General features: G+C 39.2%; 1 protein-coding gene across 8 annotated transcripts in view; it reads right to left on the reverse strand.

Annotated features, from left to right (window-relative positions):
• ELAVL2 (ELAV like RNA binding protein 2) overlaps positions 1-21,444 on the reverse strand; it is a 161,907-nt gene that overhangs the window by 111,477 nt on the left and 28,986 nt on the right. The window lies entirely within an intron of this gene.

Here is a 21,444-nt window from a genome sequence, read left to right on the forward strand (position 1 = left end):
TGCTGAGTCATGGGGCAAAGTTATCTTTACCTCGTCTACTACACATTAGTCCTTAAAATAAAAATAAAGAGAAATTGTCATAAAAGGAAATGCTCAAAGTGCCAAGGATGGAAGACAGCAAGATCTCTCAGAATCCAGAAGTCACGTAAATGGAGTAACTGCAAGCAAAACCAATGAAGTTAAGCCAAACACATGTGGAACTGAAGAAAGTATGACAAACCAGTAGAATGTGGACAGCTACAAAGTGGCCAGGCACCAACCTGAAAACAAGGAGATTCATAACTGAACAAATGCATCAGTGATCCTTAGAGATGGCGCTTTCAAATGAGGCTTTAGTCACAACTAAAAGGACATGGAAAAAAATAGATATGCCTCAAATACCAACACATTTGAAGGACAAAGACATCCACATTCATTCTAACACGCATCTCCTATAACATGCAGGACACAGCGCTGGATACTCAAGATGACTCAAATGAGGAATTCCCACTTACTGTCTAGCAAAAAATGGAACACATGCAGAACCACAGCACAGGACACAATCTGGTATGTGTGAGAAGGAAGAATTATATCTGGACAACAGGGGAAAAAATCAGAAAGGCTCAGAACATAAAGGGCATGTGCATCAGGCTGTTTGATGTCATACATTAATATGTCAAACAGCGGATGAGGTACGCCTGAACTCAACCATTTAACAAATGTCTACTGCTGTGATTTAGATAATGGTTTATCCCATGGGGGCTGTAATTTGGTCCCTAATGGAACGACACTGGGAGATAGTAAGGCCTTTAAGAGGAAGAGCTGCTTTCAATGTTGGTAGGCACCTTGCCAGACAAGACTGATGTGTGAGTCAGTGAAATGAGAGAGGAAGACTTGCTTCCAGTGTGGGCAGGCATCATCCAATCAACTGGGAGTGAAGAGGAACAAACAGAGGAAGAAGCAAAGTCTATTTCCCACCCTTATCCACCCACCTCTTTCCTCTGTGTACATGGCTGCTGACTTACCTGTTTCTCCTGGCCACACTGTAACACAGCACCAGAGGCCAGATGTCAGGCCCATGCCCTTCGTCATTCTAGCTACCAGAATCATGAGCCAAACACATTTCTATTCCTTGGAAATCAATCAGTCTCAGGTACTTAACAGAGCAACACACTAACAGACTAAGACACTTCTTGTGTGCCGAGTACAGAGACCACAGCATAAACAAGAGGGACACTCAGGGAATTTAGTGGGAGAAACAAGTATTAAGCCAAACGACAATGCTATTAGGACTATAGTCCATATCACGAAGAAACACAGGATGCTATGGAAATAAAAAGGAGAGGGTGATCAGAAGAAAGGGCCTCTCTAGAGAAGTGACATTTAAACTGAGACCTAAAGATAAAGGAAGGTGTCCAGGTCTCCAGGTATGTATAATTTTTGGACTTTGCAAGGTAGGAGATGGTGCCGCACGCATGCTAGGTGCTGAGGCTGAGGAGCAGAGGGAGCTGGAGAAGATGAAACCTGTCCTCTAGGAATCTCGCCCTTGGGAGGCAGTCACGTGCAGTATGTGGAAGCCCAACAGGCAGAACTTCATGATTTGGTAAACTTACAAAGCTAGAGGAAGCCTGAAAACCAACCATGCTCAGTTATTTCTTTTTTCAAATGAAATGAACACCAGAGACTGGCTCATTGTCACTGGACTAGGTAGGGCAGAGGTGGCCCAGTCTGTATCTTTCACTACAACTCACTCCCAATTAGCTTTTTAATCAGAGAATTCACTTGCAAAGTCAAAGCTCAATAAATCAGCAATATGCAAGAAACTCTTCATATCAGTGGGAAAAATAAGCGAACTCAAGCCTAAGAGCCAAGTACTTTAGTAGACACTGAGGAAAAATCTTCACCAGATTAGGGCAAAATGAGAAATGTAGTGAATTTTTATCAAGTAAAATGTGGGCCAGTCCCATAGCCTAATGATTAAAGAAGTCAGATCTTGCAAACCCTGACCCTGGGGGCTTGAAAAACTGTACTGGGTAGGCCTAAAACCCTGACAGCATGGGGGATACAAAGAAAGGATTGCCATGTGACCATGTCCCTCTAGGGGCTGCTACCTCCTCATCCCCATTTCCCTCTTTGGGGCAAATGCACTCTGATAATTAAAAAAAAAAAAAAAAAATTATGTCCATCCTATTTCTGGGTAGGTGTCTGATCATCAGGAAATGATAGTGAGAATATACCAGATTATCTTAAATGCCTTTCCTTAGAAAAACAGTTGGCACACCCATCAGTCCCCTCCTTCCTACCGCACACTTATATTTCTTACTATATTTGCTCGAGAATACAAACATCAAGGAACAACTACGACAGAGTGACTTGGGGAAACTGGAAGAAGTCACTAACCAGAATTTCATAGCAGCACTGCTCATCCAAGCAGGAGAAAGAAGGGAAAAAAAAAAAAAAAAAGAAAGAAAACAAAAACAAAAACTTAAGTGTTCATCAAGGAAGCCAAACAGAAAGACATAAAGATAAATAAATTATCACACACTCACACAGCTGAATGTTAACTGGCAGCAAGTAAGAGGGTTCATACATGGACCAAAGATTATGAATTGGGAACTTTTAAGTTTACTCATTTTACTTCTAATAGTATGTGTGAGAGACAAATAAGGGGAGGAGAACTAGGGCAGGAGAGGTAGAGAGAAGCAGAACTCTCAACGGGGTCTCGTCAAGGTGCAATTCCCTTTCCTTATCGCTCAGGTCAGGATCTTAGGCATGCACACATACCCAGTGTGTTTTCCAGCAGACCCAGGGACCTGACTCCACAGCTGCCCATGTGGTTTCCAGTACCATAGTTGAGTTTACTTCTGATTGTACCACAAGGCTGGGCCATAAACTGAGAATTTTGATGAACTGTGTTCTACAGGACAAAAAAGGACTTAGGACCTTTTAGTTATTATAGCTTTTCTTAGATGTCAAATACATGGGGGCCAGCTGGTGGAACGGTGGTTAAGGCAGCTAGATCCCACAATGCCGACTGTGTGGTTCAAGTCCTAGACCCAGTAGCTTGAAAAAACACTCCAGGCACTTGTGCCTGTGAACCCAAAATCCCAAGAGGATAATGGATGAGGGAACTGTGGCATGGCCATCCCCTCAGGTGATTTCTGCCTCTCTCTGGAAAGTATACAAACCCTATAGCAAAAAATTTTTTAAAAAGAATAAAAAAGTCAAATACAATAAAAATAAACACTGATTTTTAATCATAGTATTTTCCAAACCTTACATTAGGTTTAAGGACAGTGTGGAAAACAAAAATAATAACAAAATTTGTCATCACCATGGTTCAACCCTTATGGCCCCTGTGCCCTTAACCCAACATTCTCACTACAGTTACTAATCAGCTGAAACACACAACCCTGGACCTATTCTGACAATGTGCATCTACTCAAGGTCTGGATCAACCCGTTAACAGGTATTTCTGAAGCACAGGACCAGCCCCAGTCTGAGCAAAATAATGGGTCAAAACTAGAGAAGGCACAACAGAAAAAAAGCTAGTCAGTTTATGCAATTCACTAAGGGGAGACAATGGGCCCCACTCAAAGAACACTTATTCCAACCTTTTCACTTATTTACAGTCCCAAAGAAGAGATGATAACCTACTAAGAACTCTATGCCTTTGTCCTTAAAGGTCACTGGTTGAGGAGGTCACCATGAAGAGATAAGGTCACCACAATGCTGACCGACCTACAGCCGCGCTGGTCTTCACTGATGTTATACTCTATTTTGGATATTGTCTCGAGCTAGCTAAATCTCAGAGATTTCTAAATCTTTCCAAAGACATCAGAAACATATGTGTCTGTAACAGAGCATCTATCTTTATTAGTGGGGAAAAAATGTCACCTTTCAGAAGCACTGCCATGAAAACCCATAGAGAGAAAGAAGGAAAAGTAGTTTAAAATGAGATTCTAAAATATGCCAGGAAAATCAAGGGGAACATTAATTAAAACATTTTTAATCAAAATGATATAAGCGGTAAAGATCTCATTTATACTGAGATAACTACATAAGCTCAGAATATTTCAGGCAAGGAATTCAGATGCATGTGTGCACTTCATACCAAGATTTGTAAGAGGTGAATGATTCAGAAATACACACGAATCCCAGGCTACTAGGATCTTGTAAAATGATGACAACCCAAAGGTAATTACTGATATATCAGAACACCAATGGGAGTTTTGAGAGTCTTTCACTTAAGAAAAAAAAAAAAGTTCAATAAAAACCTACCTTTTAAAAATAGACAGTTATCCATTTTAACTGGTGTTGATCTACCCATTATCACTGGAGATAGAATAAATCACTCAGAAAGTTACCCTGAAGCTGTAAGAAGTTTGGAGGAAAAAATTAAGCTTCAAAATAATGACATAGGGACTAGGAGCCTATTAAGTCAGAAAACAAAGACGTAAGTGTTCAAATGTAGGAAGAAAACTCGCAGTGATTTTCGTAACAGAGACTAGTAGCCAAAAAAAAAAAAAGAAAAAGAAAAAATGGAAAAAAAGCCTTTTAAAACATAAGCTTACTAAAACTGTAAAATGACACCCATATGACCCAGTTTACTCTTCTATTCAGAGGTTTTTGATGCTGTTTCTGTTTCTCTCTGAAAGTTTTTCGTGTCTAACATGTTAAAAAAAGTCAAAGGTACACCTTTACTGAAGCACACAGGAATAAAACATCGAGGCCCTTAACATAAATATATTTTAATGGACAAGAAGAGAATTTGAACATGGGGGAAAAAACAACAGATAAATGGCAAATATGGAAAAAAAAATATGAACATTTGGAAAAGACAGCATGGTTGGTTGGAGTAAGATAATGGGTATTTTCTTTTTTCTTTTTTTGAAGAATTAATTTTTTTATTATTGTTTTTAAATTTGCTATAGGGCATGAGTGCTCACCAGACAAAAATAGTGAGAAAGCAAGTCACCAGGTCCAGGACTTGAACCGAGGTCAGTCAGGTGGGAATCCAGCACCTCAACTACCACACCACCTGCTGGCCTCCACCAGCCATTTTACTTCAAGTCAAATGTTCCAGGCAATGCACTAAGCCCTTTTTAGTTCTGTAAAAGATGGGTGGAATGTATCTCCATATTTCCCCCATGTAATCCTTACAACCAAATAAAATGGATCATTTTATCCCTATTTTCCAATGAGGAAATGGGCTTTAAAAAGCCCATTTAATGTACCAAGAACCACGTAACTTGTCAATCTGGGTCTATCAGATAGCAAAGCACATGCTCTTTGCACCATATCAGTGAAGCAGTTAAAATAATAAAGACTGCCTTGCTTCACCCAGATCAATTAACAAGGAATCTCTCCTGAGGTGCTGAGACACTGACTTGTATTTTTATAAGTACCAACTAGATTTGAAAGTGGAGCCATGGTTGAGCCACCACAAGAGACCTTCAAAAGACAAGCGGACCATCAGCTGGGTCATGCAGAACAGACCGGAATCAAATAATTGGAGACTGGGGAAGGTATCCAGATTTCAGAGTAAAACAGGACTTTAAGATTATCAGTGAAGGTGCTAAAGCAGAGGAGGGCAAGAGCAGATTCAGGGAAAGTCTAAACAAAGTTTTTTTTACTCAAAACTGTGATACAAATGTGTAAAAAAGAAAGTAGGTTGGAATTACTTTGCTGAAGAGTACAAAGTACAGGCTCCAAAGGTAAGAAAAGAGCATGAAATGATTTTTACAACTTACATGACAAAAGGGATATGTATTTCAGGAAGAGATAACAACAGATGAATCTAAAGCCAGTGGACAAAATAGAGGAAGAAACAGAAAGGCGCAGGGCTTGCTGAGAGATCCAGTGCAGCATGGTGGTTACAACCATGACCCTTTCTAGCATTTGCCATTCTAAGCTTCAGCTTCCTCATTCTAGAAAGGGGAAGGGTCAGCTCTGCCACACAGCAGTTATGTGTGGCTCAAAAAAAAAGAAAAAAAACCAGATCCCAAACAGCATCTGCGGTTTGAATCCTAGCCCCATTATCCTGAGATACACCGGGCAAATACACAAATGCCCAAAATCCGATGGGTTGGAGGAATGAGCGGGTGGAAGTCACAGTTTTACCAGACCCTCTGAAGGTACTCCTCACCGCCCCCTCAGTATCAGGCACATGCACTCAATCATACTTAAAATATTTTTTTTAACAGGGGAAGCTATAATCATATCTCACTTGACTGAAAGGAATAAATGGGATAATCCAAGTAGAATAAGACAGACCATGAGCTTCTGTATTTTAAGAGCGTGTAGTGTAAGAAAATAGTCGCCCATTTTTTTCTCTTTTAATCATACATCTTTAGATGGCCTTGACAGTTTGTAAATGTAGACAGAAGTTGGCATGCCTATTCCATTTCTGTTTTCCTATACATCAGTCTAGGCCAGAGTCCAGACACAGTCATAAGAAATGGAAATGTTCCCTACGTGATAAGGTGAAACATATCTCCACACTCTCTCCAAAGTAACTGTCATGGTTAGTGAATTTATATTAAATATGTGTAATCTATATACAAGATTACATATAAATGATTATCTGTCCCCAGTTGAATTCCTGTGGCCAAGAATTGCTTAGAAAATAATTAAATCTGAAACTTAAACTTTCAATTATTCAAGATAACCCACATGACCCAAAAATCTAACTGCTGCTGAATGATCAAGTTTGTCATCTGCAGGATTTCCTATTTAACTTTCATTTTCACATAACTTAATTCATCTTAAGATGACTTCCACACACTTCATAGGTCATCCTAAGTGACCTTGAAACCTTCAATATGAACAACAAAAACTGTTCCCTCACTAATTTATTACATTATATGAGCTTTCATTCAGTCCTTAATGATAGTTAGTGAGTAGCATTATCCCTTCCACCAGAAGGTAAACACATTCTTAAAGGGGGAAGAGGGGAAAACAAGAAAGATCTAAAAAGAGTTAACATCTTATTTAAGTTTTTACTAAATATCACTTATAAATTAAAAACAGAAATTTATGATTATCTGTTGATGATAATGTGTATAGTGTCTCCAACTGAAGTGGTGTGAGTGTATTCATGTTGGGTAAATTTCCTATACAAGCTGTGATGTATAATGATTGAATGTATAAAATAAAACTAAATTTAATTTTAAAAGTATAATTTAAAAAAATGGATGAGGTTGAAAAAGGCATTTTCTTTTCTTTTTTTTTTTTTTTTTAGGTTTTGTTATAGAGTGTGTGCTCTTACCAGAGAGAGGGAGGGAAAGTAGAGAAACCAACCCCCTATGGTGGAGGGCCACGCCACAATCCCTTCTCCTTCATTCTCCTCTTGAAATACTGGACAGGAGATATTGGACATATGACATGTATGTAGCATCATTTTCAAGATTCTGGGTCCAAGACTTGAGCTGCAGTCAGCCATGTGAGGCCAGTGCCCTAATCACCCTTCCACCTGCAGGCCCCAGGTGAGAATATTTTTGTTTAGAAGTGTACCTAGTGACACACCATGGAAAAGGAAGGCAAGCACAAGACTGGCCCAAATCTCCACGATCTGTTTGGGTAGAAGACAGCTCAGGACCATGGATTCTGTTGCACAGATGCCAACCAGAATAAAGGCATTCATCACACGGGAAGAGTATACACGGATGAGGTATTTGGAGAATCCCAGAGAGTACATCCCAGGATCAAAAATGATCTTCACTGGCATTAGCGACTATACAGTGTATTCTGGATGGGAAATTGTGTTTTGTATCCTGTTATGATGTTCAGTGAATAAATGTAAAATAAAATAAAATTAAAAAGTCAAAAAAAAAGATACCCGAACTTGTTTTTAAAAGAATTTTAAATTTTCTCGTGAATGTATAGAGCTTGGACACTCCGAGGTAAGGGGGAACCATGTTCTCAGACTGAAATAAATACGTGAATTTCCAATGCCAGAAACCAAACATTTCAAAGTGAGACAGCTATAAATGCTTGGAGAATGCAAACGTTTCTAAATGAAATAGCTATCAATGCTTGGAAAATGCAAACATTTCGAAGTGAAACAGCTCTAAATGCTTGGAGAATGCAAAAGACACACAAAATGGCAGTTTCTAGTAATAAGGCGAGAAAGCCCTCTAGCAATGAGAAATTTTCTCCCAAATCATTCTTTGACTAGAAGATCATAGGTGATAGGTCCTAACTGCTATTCACTTTTTTGTACTGAAAACAAAATAGATTTAACAGGCATAATGAATACCAAAGAGATCGGCAAGGGAATCTTGACATTAACAAACTTTTATAGTTGAAAAGGCTAAGAGAGAGGGTGCCAAAAAATACTGAAATGGCCTGCTTCAGTGAAAAGACAGATGTTTTTACCAAACTATTTGAATCCACATTATGAGAGACCTACATACACTTTTTCCCTTTCTGTATCTGCACAGGTGAAACAAAAATATATTTGGGGGTTTGCAATAGGTTTTCCTACCTAGGATTAATTACAGGTATATCTGCTACTCTGGGAATTAACTGTCAAACAAAATGAGGCCACATTAAAAACCTGACTGAAAAGACTGGAGTAATATTCTTTACCACATCTCATTACTACCGATAAACCTCACCCTACCAAAGTTAGAAGTCTTGAGGCAAGGTCAGCTCCACGCCGCAGTGGTAATGTACTGCTCATGAGAAGCTGGATCCCACATGGCAACAACAGTTCAGATCCTAGCTCGTCAGCCAGAAACGCGCCAGGCACACGGGTAAGTGCCGATACCTGACAGGTTGGAAGAAGGAGATCGTGGCATGACCAGAATCTGTGAAACTGTGCCCATCTCTCCCCCTTCCTCACACATCTGTGCTCACACTATCATTAAAAGAGGGAGGGAAGTCTCAGTGCAGTCATCCAAGGGAAAAAGTGAAAGGTTTGGCTCTTTGAAGGTTAAGCTGAGTAGACAGGAAAGCAACAGTTAGGTTAAGTCAGAGCTAATAACTACAAACTGACTACTGAAATGAAGTGTTAGCCATTCACTGCAGAGCTTTGGTTTTGTTTCATAAATTAGAATCCCACGAACCTGTAACCTGAAGAACAGAATCTAGTCATTAAGAAGCTCCAACGGATGTATACTAAGTGCACAAAGAAAAACAAAAAGCACCCCAAACCTCACATCACAAATATCATAGACTCCATGAATAGTGACATTTGACCTCTTCCAAGTAAAGGGGACCCAGTCTGTATCAGAGATGCTCAGACACCAGAACTCTGAGAAAACACCAAGACAGCCTGACCCCTATGGCCAAAGCATCGTGTCTTCTAAGTACATAATATGTTCTGTTTAAGTTGCTTTAAAAAAAAAAAAAGAATTTTATTTAACTTTAATTTGACTAGAAAGGGTCAGTGTTAGGGGGTTGGGGTGAGTGAGAAAGCAAGTCACCAGGTCCGGGACTTGAAACTCAGTGGGCCATGTGGGAGTCCAACGCCCTTAACCACCATGCCACCTTCTGGTCCCTAGCCTGCTTTTAAAGCATAATAAGCATGGTGCCTTGAAGTAGTTTGTAACAAGAGGTCCAACTACAAAACTGAGGAAGGCAGAGAAGAAATCAATTATCAACGGTCAAAACCCAATTTTAAAAGGCAAAGGTGATCAGAAAACTGCTGCAACACGGTGAAAAGAAAAAAAAAGGAAAAAAAAAACACATAAAAAAAAATAAAATAATCACTGCTGTGGGAGCACAGAGCCTTGACCAATTGTAAAGATCAAAAGGCATTTCCCTTCATCATGGAGAAAGGAAAACCAGACCAGAACCTCCGGGGGGAAAAGACTCCTTTCTGTCCACTCCTGGAGAAATTAAATACCTAGGTATACTTTTGTTATGGACTGAACGTTATCTTCCAAAATATCTATTCTGGAGCCCTAACCCCCAATGTAACTACGTAGACTCCCCTCATCTGCAGGGGATACATTTCAAGACCCCCAGTGGATGCTGAGAACCAAGGATAAAACTGAGCCCTAAATATACTTATATTTTCTCTATGTGATGACCAAGACAACCACTAAGTGGCTAACAGGCCGGGGGCATATACAAACAGATACCCTGGACAAAGGGGATGATTCACTTCCCTCGTAGGAAGGAGGAAGACAGCATGAGGTCGCATCACACTACTCAGGGCAGTACATGTTCTAAAACTAATGAGTTATCTCTGCAATTTTCATTTAATATTCTTGGACTGCATTGGATCACATGCTACAGAAACCAAGGGAAACGAAACTATAGATACGAGGAGACTATCATAGATTTGGAGAAGGCTCTTTAAGAAGGTAATTAAGGTTAAATAAGGTCATTAGGGCCCTGAGTACTATAAAAGGACTGGTGTGGATATAAGGAAAGGAAGGCACACCAGAGATTTCTCTTCCTCCACACGCACAGGGTGGCACGGAGAAAAGGCCATGTGAAGACAAAGCAAGAAGATGGCTGACTACAAGCCTGCAGAGGTCTTACCAGAAACCGACCTGGCTAGCTAGTACTTTGATCTTGGATTTCCAGCCACCACAACGGTGAGAAAATAAATATCTGTTGTTTAAGCCACCCGGTCTCTGGAACAGTCTTCATTGCTTAATGACACAGATACATTCTGAGAAACATGTCATTAGGTGATTTTGTCATGCAAATATCATAGAACATGCTTCCAAATCCTTGATGGTACAGCCTGCTGCATACCTAGGGCATGTGGTAGAGCCTACTACTCCACTGTTGTATATGTGGTCTACTGTTGACCAGAACATCAGATGTGGCACATGGCTGTGTTCTGTTACAGTGGCCCAAACAAACTAATACAACCTCAAAACCAATTCTCTCAGTTACCTTTTTCTTCCTACTACCGTCACCCAATTTTGGGATCTGAACCTTAGGGTCGAGTATATAGCCATTGAACCATCGACTTTCTGAATCCACCTGGTCAGCTATCCACGACGATTAATTTTCCCTTTACTAACACCAACATGCCCTTCATCCTGACAATACCAGGGCAAGCCTTCATCATCATACACGCTGCTCCCAATCTGTCTTCCCACCACCCACAGTTCATTCTAATCTTCATGTTAGCTAGCTTCAACTTCCCAAGGACAGCTCACCTGCTTAAATAGCCTCGATTATACAGTTACATATATACAGACCTGCATTCAAAGCCTTTCTTAGTTTTCTAAGGTATCTACACCTACTATGTTGTCTCCCAAACTCTCATGCTAAAACCCTGCACAAGGTCAGGATGACCTACAATCATCCTGCAATCTCTCTTTCACTTCATTTGTTTTTAACTCTCACTGCTGCAACAATTTAGAATGTCCTATCTGCTTATTTCCTCTTTCCAAATGATGGCCAGAAGAGAGAAGCTTCTGAAAAACATTACACAATTACAACAGGCTCCAATTCGCATGTACACCCATCATTATAATAAAGTTTACCTACCTTCTTTAGTGAATTTTACATATCCCTTTAATAGTAGTCCTGAAGGGGCCAGCAGGTGGTATGGGCACTGGATTCCCACATGGCTGACCGTGGTTCAAGTTCTGGACCTGATGGCTTGCCTTCTCGCTTTCCCTCTCTCTCTCTCGCTCTGCCCATCTCTGGTCAAATTAAAATGAACAGATAGATAGATAGATAGATAATGTTAAATTAAATAATTCAAAAAAGTCACAAAGTGCTCGTTCTAGGTGCTGTTTCTTTTCTTAGCATCCACTATTACCATACAAACACCTGCAAGAATCCACAAACAACTGTACCAACGTGGGGTACTTTTTACATAGAAAAACAGAGCAGAGAATAAAATTCTGTAAGAGCCTTAGTTCTTCAATCGCTATGACCCAACAAAAAAATGCACGGTCGTCAGTGGAACCGAGAGACCCTCCAAGGTAACTGGCTAGCTAACACACTAAGAGAATTCAAACTGTTTATTTGGCCTTAGGCCTTATCTTTCCCCTTCTAATGTAACCATTACAGAATAGAGAAATAATACCAAGCAGATCTACAATCAAAGCCCAGAATTAAAAGCAAATTGAGGGGCCAACAGGTGATGTGGTGGTTAAGGGTGCTGGACTCCCACATGGCCGACCGTGGTTCAAGTTCAGGGCCTGGTGGCTTGCTTTTTTACTTTCTTTCTTTCTTGCTCTCTCAGTCTGTGTCCCTCTCTGGTAGAATTCAAATAAATAAATGAATAAATTAAGTTACATAAAAAGAATAATTCTTAATAAAAAAACAAGCAATCTGATAATACAACATTAGGGGACTTTAGTAACTGTTTCCTGGAACACCAAGTGCCCAAGGGGGCTGGGCCATCAGCTTCCCATTAAGAGGGGAAAAGAACCACCCACTTTCTAAGACAGATTGACTATTAAAACATGTACAGCAGGCCTCTTGCAGGAGAAAAGGCAAGCTGTCCTGCCAAAGTTCTTAAAAGATTCTGAGGACAATTTTTTAAGGGGTAAAACAATGGATTCTAATCTATACTAGCTGGGTAACCTCATTTTAAAATTTAAGGCTAAAATATTGCGTGATTTTTAAAATTCCTACAATTTGAAAATTCCATCAATAATTTTCACAATAACTACATTCTTCAAGCCAGACTAATTATTAAATTACACAAAGACTGTACAATCAATCCCTAGTGTTTAGGGAAATTATTTTTAAATTCATGTGATTAAATTAAACCTAACCTTTTCACAGCCAGTACACTACTTGGCATTGCTCCCTAAAATCTGGGAGGATTTCCTGACCAATGGAATACACACAAAAGATGGCAAATTAAGTATTAATGTTTCCACCCTCTAGTTTCTACGATAAAAGCAGAGAGCCAGGATCATTACAATTATATATCTCAGGCATACATAACTCCTAGAAAAATGAAATTTAACAAAAGCTAAAAAAGTTAACAGTTCTTTTTAACTAAATTTCCTCCCTTATTCTGTCTTACAAACACAAACACACACACGCATACAAAACAGACCTGTGTACACACTAGAAATCAACAACTATCAAAATAAACTACAGGAGTGGGAACCAGCAGTTAGCATAATGGCAATGTCGCTGGACTCCCACGTAGCCAACCGCGGTTCGCGTCCCGGACCCGGTGGCATAAAACTCACGCCGGGCGCATGTGCGTGCGTGACCAAGATCCCAAGAGGAGAATGGAGGAGAAGGGATTGTGGCGTGACCATCCCCCCTAGGGGGTGATTTCTCGCTTTCTGTCTCTATGTCTCTCTCTGTGTGCCTGGCGAGCGCACACGCCCTATAGCAAAAACCTCTCCAAATAAATAAATAAATAAATAAACTACAGGAGTAAAATAATATTATTGCTCTTTAGGTAGTGAAACACACTTCTAAAACAGTACTTTCAAAGCCATCAACTTTGAAAAACTAAGGCAAGTGGGTAGCTTATGTGCTTGTTTACAACTTACTTAAAGATTCTCCAAGATACTACTAGTGACTAAGAAACCAAGATGACCAAATTTCAAGAAAATAATATATTCATTGCTACTAATATAAAAGATGAGTCCATAAAAAGAACTCACTAAATAGAGAACAACTCGTGAGAAAAAAATTGTAAATTGCTATTAAAAATCTCAAGATTCTATGATTTAAAAAAGAATACTCTCTTGTAAACTGCTTTGTAAACTTGTAAATTACTTTGTAAATTTGTATATTTAAGAAAGAATATGCCTTTGTAAACTCATTCATAAATATCCCTTTGTTACTTACAGAGTTGAGACACAAACAAAATAGTTAATGGCAATGTGTCTCCTTCCTGAAAGCTGACTGTTATTTAGCACTTCCAGGAAAGTATATCTGAGAGCTTAATAATCACTTGAGTTTTAATAAACGTTTTAATAAGTAGAAGGATACGCTATAATGATAAAAAAATAATAAATGCCTAAATGAGTAATATAGTCATCTATTATCATTAGCAAGTATTATATACAGTACATAATTATACGTGCTGTACTTTTATCAAACTGGCAGCAAAAACAAACATTTTAAACACTGAACCCTCCTCACAGACTGCTCTGTGGCACTGCCACCTCCTTACAAACTGGGAAAATGCTCTAATAGGAGATAAAATGACTCTTGATTTCAATATTTTTCTCTATCAGATATGGAATATCATACAAAAGGAAGCATACCCATTTTGGTCCTTAAATTTTTATTTTCATTTTTGATTCTTAATTTTACAAGAAACAAAAATTGAAAGAGTAAAATACTTCAGTGATTCAAGAAAGAATTAAAACCAAAGGTCAAAAGACGGCATTTTCTAGGTCCTACTATAAAACATCAGTGTTTGGTCTAGTTGTAGTGGTGCAGGTAGGAAGGCACCACTGCAAGATACTGGAACCATATGTGAAAGCCTGAGGTTGGAATCCCAAGCACATCAAGCACACGGGTGTGTGCACCTGCAATACTGGCTGGCCGGAGGACTTGGGGTTAGGGCAAGATATACGACCCTTTCAAGGGGGCTCTGTCTGTCACTCAATAAATAAATAAACTTCAAAAAAATGTAAATAAGTAAAATGCTAGTACTAGAAGGGTGATCAATGTTAACACAAAACTCTGGTTCAAATCCCACTTTGGGGCTTCTGCTGGGTTCTTATGCTTCCACTTATTTACAAATGTGGACGCTTATTACATATAAAAGCTCTTAGTTGCAATAAGCTCTGGGTAACTTGCTATCTCCATTTTAAAAGCCTCTTCCTCACAATTACCATCCATTTGAAGAGCGATCTGACCTATACTCTGTCCTTTGAGACATTACATAAAAGGACTCTCACCTACTCAAAAATCAATCTTTTCAATTAGATGAAAACTTAATGAAAGCTGAGATCATTTTGATGAAAGCAAAATGCTGCCAAACGGCAGAAACAGCTTCACACTGTAACGGTAAACCCACAAAGTTGCCAGATTATAATTCTGCTGCTTAGTCATTATGATCCAAAGATGTATGGCTTCCCTCACCAGGGCAATGACTTTCTGGAAGTATGAGATATCCAGGGTTTACCACCCTTACTGGGAGTCTTGACACTAACACTGCCAAATCTATACAAATAGATTTGCTTCCCTGCACAAGAAGTTATTTAATCACAGCTCTATAAATAAGTCGTTTCAAAACAAATTAATATCCCCAAAATGCAAAAGATACCCTAAGAACAACTGTAATTACCTATTTCCTGTATATAGCTTACTCTCTAATTCAATATTGTATCATGGAACACGAAAGCGAGAATGAACATGGGCTTGCTTATCCACTCACTTCAACCCCATTGTCCTCATGGTCAATAACACAGATGTATTTGAGAGACAGCAAACTATAAAGACTAGGACAGGGATGAGGGACTGCAAAGCTGGTTGATGTAGAATCCAACTAACAAGCAGGACATGGTAGCCAATTCAGCTAAGTGGCCACAGGTTGAATTAGTCTGACCTTTATGCATCAATGTCCTTATTTGTACAACAGCTATCATCTGCCCAGCTGAGTCCTAAGCTACAAAAAACAGGATTTCAAGAGTTCAAAATTTGAAACAAAAATAGACCAAATCCTACTTTTTACTTAAACCAAAAGTGAGCCTCCATCCTCGGAGGATTTTTATAAAAAAATAAAAAGAAAGAAAAGGAAAAAAAAATTTTTTTAAAAAACCCACAAGTGTTTTCCAGAACATGAAACCAGAAAAAGCACTATAAAAAGAACTATTTTCTAAAATTCATTAACTTGAATCTTAAATTATAACCGAGCCCAAAGTAAATGCACACCAAGTAGGTCCCTAATACATCACTGAAACAGTGTAGAAATGTGTCAGTCATCTTCATGTCAAAAGGTCAATCTCATGTTACACACACTTAAATGATCCCTGAGTGTTCCATACTGGGAATCTAAAACTGAAGCTAGGGTGTCTGGGGGCTGTTGATAATGACAGAGTAATAGAAGGCAGGAGCTGAGAGGAGAGGGAAAAGGGCATCCCATGTAGGACTTAGGGTTGCATAATGAGACAGCTGAGCACATGAAAAATAGGCGTAAGAATTCACGGCCAATCTTCTAGAGAGAAAAGGCTGACTTGCCCAGTACATAAGCAAGCAGTTCATTTCAGAGGATGTGGAAACTGTAAACACCTGAAAGTGCTTGAAACCCACTCTGCAGGCAGTAGTCTCTGAAGACTGCAGGCAGGGGGGCAGTCAGAGCTGACCTTTCTCTCTTACCAGGTTCTAACACCAATGTGTCTAAGCCCTGCAAAAGGTTATTTTGATCTGGAATGTTCATAAATCAATGCTAAAGAGTTACAGAAGCAAAGCAATACTCCAATTAATAGACAACTTGGGTCTAATACCTGGACACAAAGAATTCTAGGGTTGTGTTAAGATCGTGCACTCTGGAGCCAGATGGTGTGGATTCTGATTCTAGCTCTACTATTTACCATGCCTTTGGGCCAGTAACTTAAACAACTCTGTGTGCCATTTCTTTAACTATGAAATGGAAGAAACTATACTACCTACATCTCAGGGATCTGGAAGAACTCAAGTGAGTAAATACATGTGGATTGTTTAGGACAGTGCCTGCGCACAAAGGAAACGCCCTCAAACACTGCTCAAACAAACACCTCTATGCCACATCCTTTGACATCTGATAAGTGTTATTCTAGCATTTCATATAAAATGAAGGAATATTGATTCAGGAGCCTTTGTAGGGATGTATGTGTATAGAAAGGGGGATGAGAGAGAAGTCAGCTTTTTCTCTTCCTACTCTTCCAAAATCGAAAGACAAAAGAAACATATTCTATACCTAAGTGAACATTTTTTTCCAATATACCTTATCCATTTTCCCCATTTCAGTGGCTTAAAATGGTTTCCAAACACACAAATAATTTAAATGCATTATCTTCAAAGACTGCTTTAGGAAAGCCAGCAGGGCAGGTGCACAAAATTTTCTCCCAGGTGGTGCACAGGTAAAGTGATGCATGGAAGAACCCCTTATGTTCTGGTAAGACTCTCAAGATCAACCTGGGAGGAGAACCTAGGTGTCCTTCGCTACAATCAATTTTGTACTCTTTAACTCTGCCCTACCAGGTGGGTGGGGGGAAATGGAGTAATTCTGAAGGCTTATATTTTCAAGACTGATCCCCATGTCTCTCACATCTAATTATAGTAACTATCCCCATTTACAGCTAAATAAAATTATTTGTCACTAATATACTCCCAGCAGCCCAAACCCTAGTTTGAAAGAAATGCAAATCACTAATAAGTACAACTTCTTTTGAAAGCTTCTAATTGCCATACCACACACCAAAGTCCCTTCCGACTAGACTAAGTATCTTTACAGACCTAACATACCAAACTAGAGAAACATACATAACTGGGCAAAAAATCTATTAAGAATTAGAAAATCCAGAAATCGTTCTCGTTATCATTGAAAAAATAAATTGAAGCATTTCAGTTTCCCCAAAACCTATGAAAGGTCTCGCAGCAAATCTAAACCAAGCCCTTGCTATTAAGTATGGCTGTCCAAGGGTTCTGCTGGTACAGAGGACAGACCTGTCATCTTTTACAATGCAGGATTTCTATGATTCTAAATAGTACAGAAACAAAGCTTAAAGCCCAATCATTTCTCCTAAAGTAACCTCATTAACGTGAGTTATCCCCCAAAGAATTCCAACTTAGGAATGAGGAAAGAAAGTAGCTACTGTTTTTGAGAGTTTTACTATAATACATTCCAATAAACCTTTCTTGGTAGGTATCGTCATATTCCCATTTTGTAGGCCAGGCTTATTTAAGTCTCAGTGTGGCTAAATAACTTGAATAAGGACCCCACAATCTTAACCTCAAGTATAACAATCAAGTTCTAAAACTAAAACTTGCTATGTCTTATTCTCAGCTAGTGATCTAATGTTAACAGGTATAACCAGGCTGTTGGCTCATGCAGGGGCCTAAACCGACCACTTCCCAGTCCATGATGGTAAACCCCAAGAGCAGCTCTATTAAACTGACACGAGCAAATGGCACAGTGCCTGCGTGTGGAAGGAAACTCTGCAACCTTAGAACACGTTCTCACCCTCTCCTCTCTCGCTGAAGAATACCTTGAAATAACTAGAGCCCCATTCGCTTCCTTAAAAAATCTAAAATGAACTGTTAAATAGCTGTCAAAGGACATAGGCCATTATTACCCATACCCTTACTAGTGTTAACTCATTTTAACTGAAGTAGTGTTTGAATGGAAACACTTGATTACTTGATTTCAGTGAGCGCAGAATCCATATAGAATCCTTCTCAGCAGATGAATCTACAAAATTAGAAAACTCAACTTACTGAAAATAAGTTACAGTAGAATTTTAAAGCTGAACCTTAATTTTAGTTTGAGGAAGCATATGATGTTTGAAATGTTTATTCAGTACTAATTTAGATCTATCTCCATTAGATATGGTTGCCTGAAAGGGCAAGGATTATCCTTTTTAAATCTCCTGAGGCCAGTCCATTCTCATTTATTAAACAGAAGCCACAGGAAAACTGGCATTAACATTGTCTTTCTGCTTTTCTGACATAAGAGCACTCATTTGGGCTTTTCAGATCAAGAACACATTGATACCACCAAATCTTATACTTGGACCCAATTAAGAACTACAAATCATGGCCGGGCGGCGGCATGGTGGTTAAAATGCTGGACTTCCACATGGTCTACTATGATTCAAGTCCCAGACCTGGTGGCTTGCTTTCTAGCTTTCCTTCTCTGTCTCTCTGTCTCTCTCTAGAGGGCATGTGCCCTATAGTAAACTTTAAAATAATTATAATAAATACATAAATTTTTTGAAAGAACTACAAATCAGGCCTAAATTTTATGAACTGTATAGCAAACCTTTTGTCATTACGTTTTTATTTCAATTTGAAGCTATTGTATATAACATAGACAGTGGACTGCCAGGCTTTTTTTCCCCCAAAACAGTCCTTGGCATCCCAGCCTGATGGCACAGTCTTCAGCACACCGAACTGCTGTGTGGGAAGCTCCATGGCCAACCTGCAAGTTCAGATCCTTGGCTCGGCTGACCGGAAACACTCGGGGTATGAACACGAGTGGCCAAGATGCTGACCAGCTAAGGTAAAGAATCTGGGAAAAGGGATCACCAGACCCTATCAAGAAAGCCTCTCTTCTCTCTCATTCACACACATCCTCTAGCATTAAATTAAAAAAAAAAAAAAAAAAAGTTCAAGAAAAAATCAGCTCTTTGCTTTTGTAGATATCCTTACCCAGGAACACCTGATGTATGAAATAAACATAAAACCCTAGGAAAAATATAAAAACAGCACTACTGGAAATAGTTTTAAATTCAGAATTTTAAAAATTAAGACCAAAAAAACTAAAGTTTTTTGAGTTTTTGTTTTGTTTTGCTATAGGGCATGCGTACTTGACAGAGACAGAAAGTGAGAAATCACCCTCCAGGGGGGCTGGCCACACTGCAATCCCTTCTCCATTTTCTTCTCTGGATCTTGGGCACACGGGTGGCTGGCCTGAGTTTAAGCTGCTGGGTCAGGGACGCAAACCATGGTGGACGACTCTATGGGAATCCAGCAACATAACCATTACGCCATCTGCTAGTCCCCAAAACACTGAAACATTAAAGCTTAGTGCTCCCAAGAAATTTTCTCAGGTTGAAGATTTCATCTTCATTGCTACTAGAGATTTCTAAAATTAAGAAGTAATGTTTCTTTTTTGTTGTTTTGTTTGTTAATTTTGTCAAAAGGTGAACGCACTCACCAGAGAAAGGGAAAAGAGAAAGCACCTCTCCTCTCCCCGCACGAATAATAATACTGCAATCCTTTCTCCTTTCTCTCTCCTGCCTTTTGACATTTTGAGCACACATGCACATGTGCCTAGAGTGTTTCTCAAGCTGCCAGATCTGAGACTTAAAGCAGAGAGTAGGTCATGTGGGATCCAGCTTCCTTAACCACCGGGCCACAGAACCAGCCCCAATTAATATTTCTTATCTTGAATTTTGTGTTTAAAAGGATGAAGTTTTACTGTTACTCTTTCAATAAATATTAAGCCCTGTGTACAAGGAACTATTAAAAGATAAAAATGTGTCTTTGCCTTCCAGGGCTACACAGCTTTTAGAGCATTAAGTTTTTGCAACCTGAAATTCCATAATGTCAATAACCCTAGCTACTAGAGGTGTCTCAGCTAAGAGACTTTTGTTTTGTTTTGTTTTGTTTTTAGTATTTTTTTAATACACTCAATTGCTATACATCATTTAGCAAGACTTTAGTTTTAAACAACAAATCAGCATGATTAAGAATTCTAGATGTCCCACAGCAGATGGTATAATGGTTACATGGTTACATTGCTGGACTCCCACATAGTTGATCAGCCTTTGAGTTCTGGACCCGGCAGCTAAAACACACACAGAGCACGTGTGCAGAGCATGTGTGCTTGGGTGCCTAAAATCCCAAGAGGACGGTGGAGGAGAAGGGAATATGGAGTGGTCACCCTTTCTTGCTTTCTTGCTTTCTGTCTCTCTGGTGAACGCATGTAGCCTATAGCAAAAATCTCTCTCTAAAAAAAAAAAAAAAAAAGAATTCTAGATGTCACTGTTACTGACATTTTTTGACCCAGTCAGAGCACATAAAGGTCTCAATATTTGTCAATATAATTAATGTTCAATAATTTGTTATCCAAGTCAAAATGCAGAAAATGTCTAAATAACATTTTTAATTTGAAATAAATAAATTCCAACAGAATAAACAAATGTGGAATCATACTCAGAGAAATAATCAATGGACACCCTTCATCACCACCATCCCACTTTGCATTTTAAAAGGGAAAAGGGCTTCCCTGGCATTTTCTTCTCCCAGAACCACAGAAACCAAGACAGGCAGAGTCCTGCCTCGGATGTTTCAGAGACATCTCACCCGCTCCTTCTTACTCACCTAATTCCATTAGTAATTAGTGGGAGAAAGAAATGCAGGGGGAGAGTCTGTGTGTGTTTTAAGTGCAGGTGTGCTCGACAACTGACGAAAGAGGTTAAGATTCTATATACACCCACAGTACCATTTAGTCAATTTCCATTTAAGAAACAAACTAGGACAATGAAACCAATATAAGAAAAGGAAAATGCTTAGGTGAACTACTCTAAGGTGCATTTTTAGCTCATGTGACCTTCCAAACTGCTCCAAGTATGTGTAAATAGATGTGTGGGCATACGTGTATTTATAGAAAAAGTGTTGAGAATCTTATAAGAAATACATGAATAAATCATAGCCCATTAGTGCTACAAAGGACTTACAAGAGCTAGTCTACAGCCTCAATTTCCAGGTAAGGAAAAGCAATGCCCAAAACTTGGTTCAATGTTAAACTTGCTAGACAGAACCTGGCCATAGCATTTAAGTCTTCTACTCCAAGGACAACCTCACCTTCAATTATTCTAATCGCACACCTTTATTTTTAACTTT

This window comes from Tupaia chinensis, unplaced genomic scaffold (genome assembly GCF_000334495.1).
Source record: "Tupaia chinensis unplaced genomic scaffold, TupChi_1.0 Scaffold000093_1, whole genome shotgun sequence".
Lineage (NCBI taxonomy): Eukaryota > Metazoa > Chordata > Mammalia > Scandentia > Tupaiidae > Tupaia > Tupaia belangeri.